This window comes from Heliangelus exortis, chromosome 6 (genome assembly GCF_036169615.1).
Source record: "Heliangelus exortis chromosome 6, bHelExo1.hap1, whole genome shotgun sequence".
Classification (NCBI taxonomy): Eukaryota; Metazoa; Chordata; class Aves; order Apodiformes; family Trochilidae; genus Heliangelus; species Heliangelus exortis.
The window spans coordinates 26,704,335-26,710,486 of NC_092427.1; positions in this window are offsets into that span (position 1 = coordinate 26,704,335).

A 6,152-nucleotide genomic window follows, 5' to 3' on the forward strand; every position below is an offset into this window, starting at 1 on the left:
AGCCTGGGAAAACGATGGCTTCAGGAGCAGGTGGCAAAAGGATGGAAAGGAGGAAGGAGAGGGTACAGAATGCTGTTTGTGGTTTCTTCTGATATAGGAGGCAGGGCCCATCAGGAGCCAGTTCATAACAAACATGTACAGCATTTCCTCACACAGCTGACCAAACTCCAGCAATGTGAGACAAACCGTGCCCTGGAGACATTTAAATATACCTGGGGTGGTGTGGAGGAGCAGGTACATACTCAGAAAGGAGCTTGTCTCATGCTGATAGGTAGAAAAGGTACATCAAGCTCAGGGAAACACCCAGGGCTGAAAACAGTTGGAGGAGGGAAAGCTACCAAGGGAGAAGAGGGGACATTTAGGGAAAAAGCAGTGCAATGCACATCTGACTCCTTGCTGTCACTGCTGGTGTTAGTCTGCAATAGCTGTTACTGCTTCCCTATGTTCATATTCAGAAGCTGGCATGCAGTACATCAGTAAACTCATTACTGATGCTTTCAGGCCCAGCCTTTGCTGAAGTAGTTAGAAACTGCCATGAAAAATGTTTCCCTAAAACAGTTACGAAAGCCTAGCAGTGTTCTCATTGTCCATGAAAAGATGAGGCCACAGAGGAAAAAAAACCTACTAAACCAAATACTCAGATGCCCAAGTAATCCAAGCCATATAAATACAAATATTTTCCAAGAACCACAGGGGGCAAATGTGCCATCAGCTCAAATGGGCTACCCAACTGTGGAAAATTGGGAAAAATACTTCACTGTTTCAGTTTTCAGAAAGCCATAATGGAGCCCGAGACTCAGACATCATCCACTAACTGGTCATGCCAGATTTGCCACTCTGCTATTGCAGAGGAAAGCCAGAGCAACTCTGCTCTGTAGTCCTGGAAAGTGTAAAACCAAGTATTAAAGTGGGTAAGCAGTCCTGGCAACAAAACAAAACAAAAAAATCCAAGAGGTATTACAGCATTTCCATGTGTAAACTGAAAGTAATACATTGCCTAGAGCTGCATTACTGGATCTCCTGCCCCAATAATTTCCAGCCAAAACCATCACAGCACCACTTGGCCACCCTCCTTTCTGGTCCAGCATTATCATTCTCTACACACAGAGCCAGGCTGATGTGGAATGGATTACTAACATGATTCTTCAATACAGCTCAAATTCATCAAAATCATTTTACTGGTTTGCACAAAGTTTTGTACAACCCCCACTCCATGACCTTTTGCAGAATGAGTGCAGCTGCTCCATCCTTCCAGCTGTAGGTTGTTTTCTATGATAAAACTGCCCACACAGTTTCTTTTAGGCAAAATCCAGAAGCCATATTAAGCTTGTCAATACCTTAAACCCAGCTCATAACTGATCTCCATATATTTGATTCACACTCATGAGACAAAAATGTTACCGGACACAGAAGACATACACAGAAAAACCATGAGCCAACAAATCTGTGTCATTAGCTCATAAACTGGAATGACTTCAGCCTCCATAATCCACAGAGACACTTCTGGGGAAGGCTGAGAGGGCCAGGTGCAGTCAGCACTTGGATGGGAGGAGTTCCAGCTTTGTGCTACCATCTGGGCAAAGCCCACTTCTGCTGCACCGAATTTATTCCTCACTGTGTGATGACTACCACAGCAGCTGTGATGTCTGCACAACATCCAGGAAAGAAAAAAAAAGAAAAAAGAGGGGGGTATTATTGCAGTAAGTCATTAGAGTTTTATCAACTCAATGAGAGTTTTATCAACTTTAAAGGATGTACATGACTCTCAGTATCAGCTGTTACACTCAAACTCCTCCTGCAAGTTAAAATGCCCACTTCACAGCTGACATCTCTGGAACATAAAATAAAATTTCAAACTGAAATATTTCATCTTCAGTGGCAGCAGATTACTGCTGTGTCTTCCAATAACAATTTCAACTGATGCATCATGATAGGCTTCAGAGGAAATATTATCTTAGCTTTGAAATTAGAAGCCAGTTGTGAACATTGCCTTTTGAATACAGGAGGTTATTTGACTCTTACTGAGACTGATAAGGAAGTTGTTTGTCTATAGGGAAACACAATACAGTAGCACATTCAATTTCAGACTCCACTGCAGATAAAGTGCAAGTTCACATCAGCTGGGGAGAAAAAGAAAAGCTTTTTGTCTTACTTTTAAGATCTTCGAAACCCACAAAAAGCCCTTCAGCTTCCTAAAGCATTTCTAACACCATCAGTACTGCACACAAGCTGTAAGATAAGCACCCACATTTCCCCTTCCAGTATAGTACCACTTCATCCTGCTGGGCTGCACCAGTGGCTACGAACTGGGGGGGGGCTGATGAAAAGAATTTGCACAGATGTAGTATTTTATGAACTACCACTGTACTAATAAATAGTGCCTAGCTATAAATAGAGCATCCTCATCCAAATCTTTGACAGGTATAAAATTCATGGCATAGAAATCATATCATGATGTTCAAGAATTCCAAGTTACTATCCACTTGATAAATGTATATAAACCACTCATTCTTTTCCATTTTTAAGTCAACAGAATACTCCAGTTTATACTTCAATGTAAATGCAGTCTTTTAACTATGAATCCATCACCTTCACCTTTTGTTGAAAGAACAGAAGTGGGGTATATAAAAGGTACTTTGATAATGGAAGTATAATATAAAATCCAACCCCAGACACCTGACTGGCAATTACATGTTAATATAACAACACTAAAAAACTTCAGTATGCATTATAAGACAGGCTGAGAAAGTTCATTCTATTCAGCCTGCAGAAGTGAAGGCTCCAGGGAGACTTTATAGCAGCCTTCCAGTCAGGAAGCTTGGGAGGGGCTTTTCACCAGAGAGGGTACTGACAGGACAAGGGGCAATGGTTTTACAGTGAAAGAGAGTAGATTCAGGTTAGATATTAGGAAGAAATTCTTCACTGTGAGGGTAGTAACTGAAACAGGTTGCCTAGGGAGGTTGTTGATGCCCCCTGCCTGGAGCTGCTTAAGGCAATGTTGGATGAAGCCCTGTGCAACCTGGTGCAGTGGGAGGAGTCCCTGCCCATGCAGAGGAGCTGCCGCTAGATGATCTTTAAGGTCCCTTCCAACCCTATTCTATGATTCTACCTCAGGTGACCCTCTTTGCATACTCATTAAGCTGTGATTAGTTACATTACATTGTTTTCTCCATAATAGTCCCTCATTTAATATTTGAGCATTCAGTATTAATGATTACCCTCTACAGTAAGTATGTAGCTGATGCCTCTGTCACTCACTCCAAGGTACTGAAGCCAAGTTACACAGACAAATTTAAATTTGGTATTTTCTAAACATGCTTTACTCTCCCTGTACCATATGTTCTCTGACCATATTTTTTTCAGATGTGTTTTCCTAACTCATTAAAGAAAAAAATTAAAAATTTCTAAATTACATTGTATGAAACTGATACAAGCCATATGCAAAAAACCAATATCCCTAAAATTTATGGACATAAATTTTCAGCCTTGGGTACAGATCAAACATAGAAAACATCAGTCCAAAAGATTAAACTTTCATAAAGTTATAATCATCTGAAAAGTGATCTTTTTACAAAGACGTGCCAGAGAACCTTAAAGTCAAGCAAAACAAGTTCTATCATTAACACTTAAGAATATACACTACATATAGTACTCCTGTATTTTGAACACTTTGAAGACTAGTGGTGCAGTTTTCATGGTTCATGACCAAAACCAGACACTCAAATTCAAAGCACCTAATGAACATTAGGTTAATCTCTGCCTGTATTGTATTTGTTGTTAAGAACAAAACACCTACAAAATTATTCTGAGCTAAAATTTTACTTGTTCTTGACCAGAAAGGTAGGTATGCTTGACATAACTTTCAAAAAACAATCATGCTATTTTAATTTTAGTTATGTTATTTAAGATACTTCATTGTTAAGAAATCATGTCCTGTGGCAATCATTATCAGTTTCCAGAAGTGCATCTGCAAACAGAACATTTTGTGTAGTCCATATTTCATAAAGGGTCATCTGCCCATAACCATTCTTCGTAAGTATCTTTTGTAACATATTTCACTCCTATAAATGACATTATAGGAATGTCTAGCATAAAGCTCAAGGCAAACAGACACAAATGCTTGTTGCACCAATGGGGAGAGAAAAAAAAAAATCATTCTCAGTCTTCCAAAAACAGGGGTTAATGAAGTGTTAATTAAAATGTTTTTAGTCAAGTCAGTCTAATTTTAAGAAACACTCTACAACTGGAATAGGTCTTCCTAAGCTAAATTCTCTTGTTTCATTTTTACTTCATCCTATTATATTTAAGCTGAAGGTGAAACTTTAGAAAGTCTTAATTATATTGCAACATTCTTCTGCAGACAAATCTGTCCTTTGCAAAGCCATTCTGATGCAAGGACAAAGCTACCACTGAGAGAGCTGGCAGTGATGTGTCACAAGGCAAAGAATAAAACACCCTGAGGCTCTGTAAAAGCAGCCCAAGAATTTCTATTCATACAGTAAGTTGAACCAATGACAAAATACTGGGTCTCTGAAATGTTAATTTGCATAAACAGTAAGACAATTCAGACATGGATTTACAGTCTAAGTAATTGATGGGATGAATGCAGAAATAAAGAGATTATGAACATGTACTTGCACGGTGTACCATGCCCAAAGAACATTTCTTTTGCAGGACAGCATCTGCCAGGCCTAGGAAGCTGATTCATTATGATATGCATGAGTCAGGTGGCTGTTACAAAGGCATCATGAATCACTCCTGGACTCTGGATCATATTTAAAATGCACACACAGCACAGGAAAAGTGTTCTTATGCCATAAAGCAAAGAATTTCAGCATGAAGTCACTGTTATATTTTTATTAAAAAAAAAAAAAAAAAAAAAAAAAAGAGAACCAAAGGAAAATTTCAAACAAGCTCAGCAGTTCCGAGACCTCCGCATCAAAATAGTGTTAAAAATGTAACATTTCTCATTAAAAACAAAAGTCTTTTTTCTGCAATCTGGCTGGTTAGCCAATAAACCTAACTGGTGACTCAGTGACCCCAGCCTTTGTACAAATGAGACCACAGTCCCAGCCAAGCAGTGCTATGCACATTTGTCAGTAGGCATACCAGAACATGTTCTATTTCTACAGGATTTGTTCAACTATGACAGCACCACTTCCTGGCTACATGAAAGTACGAGAAATAGGTATTAACACCCTATCAATATACCATACATTGAAGTGCACAACTCAAAGCCTTACATCAAGTACTCCCAACTTTTATAATGCTCACATCCACAGAAGGGACTCAGCATTTTCATATCTTATATCCTGTCCTGTGATCTATACTGTCAAATAGCTTTCACATAAAATATAAAGATATTTTGCCTATGCTAACTAGAAAGAAAAAAGCAAGGGTCTGAAGGAACTACTGACAATTCTCCAGGTCCAGGTGATCAAAGTTCAACAAACTTAACAACACTATCTTTGGTAAAAAACAAGCTCATTTCATTCCAGGGCATACTCAGGCTGTACTAAATTTCTACCACATTCATCCAGTATAGCAGCTTCTCATCTTGCACTGCTCTCCCAAGCCCACCTGCCTAACTATCACAGAATCACAGAATGGTTAGGGTGGGAATGAGATAAGATGGAGTCCTGACATAGAGGTAAAAGACAAAGCCAAAGTGTAGGGGTTTGTAGGCCTCCTGACCATGTCACAGCTAGAAACATAAAGGAAAAGCATAGCTCTTACTCACAGTGTTGAAAAGCAGCAACCCAGACCAGCAAAAGATCTTATAAACCTCCCTAGAGTCTTCCTCTCTCAAACAAGTCAGGTTTTGGGTGGGTATTCCTAACAGTTTCCTCATGTAACTACCCAAGGTCATCAAGGACTTGGAGGTGTTATCAGAGCAGGTAGGAATCAGCTGTGTTAGGACAGGTGAGATAGCAGGCTGGCTGTTGGCTTACAGACTGTAGATGCACTTGGAGCCTTGGCTGCAGGGAAGCAGCAATGGGCAATCTGTGGCACAAGAGTTCACCGAGAAGAGGGGAACTTGTGGGTACAGTAGTACTGCTATTCCCAGAATAGGAAGGGTCTTATTTAAAAAGAGAAAGCAGAAGTCTGACTCAGAAAATAAAATTAAACCACAGAGAAGCTTGATTGTGGAT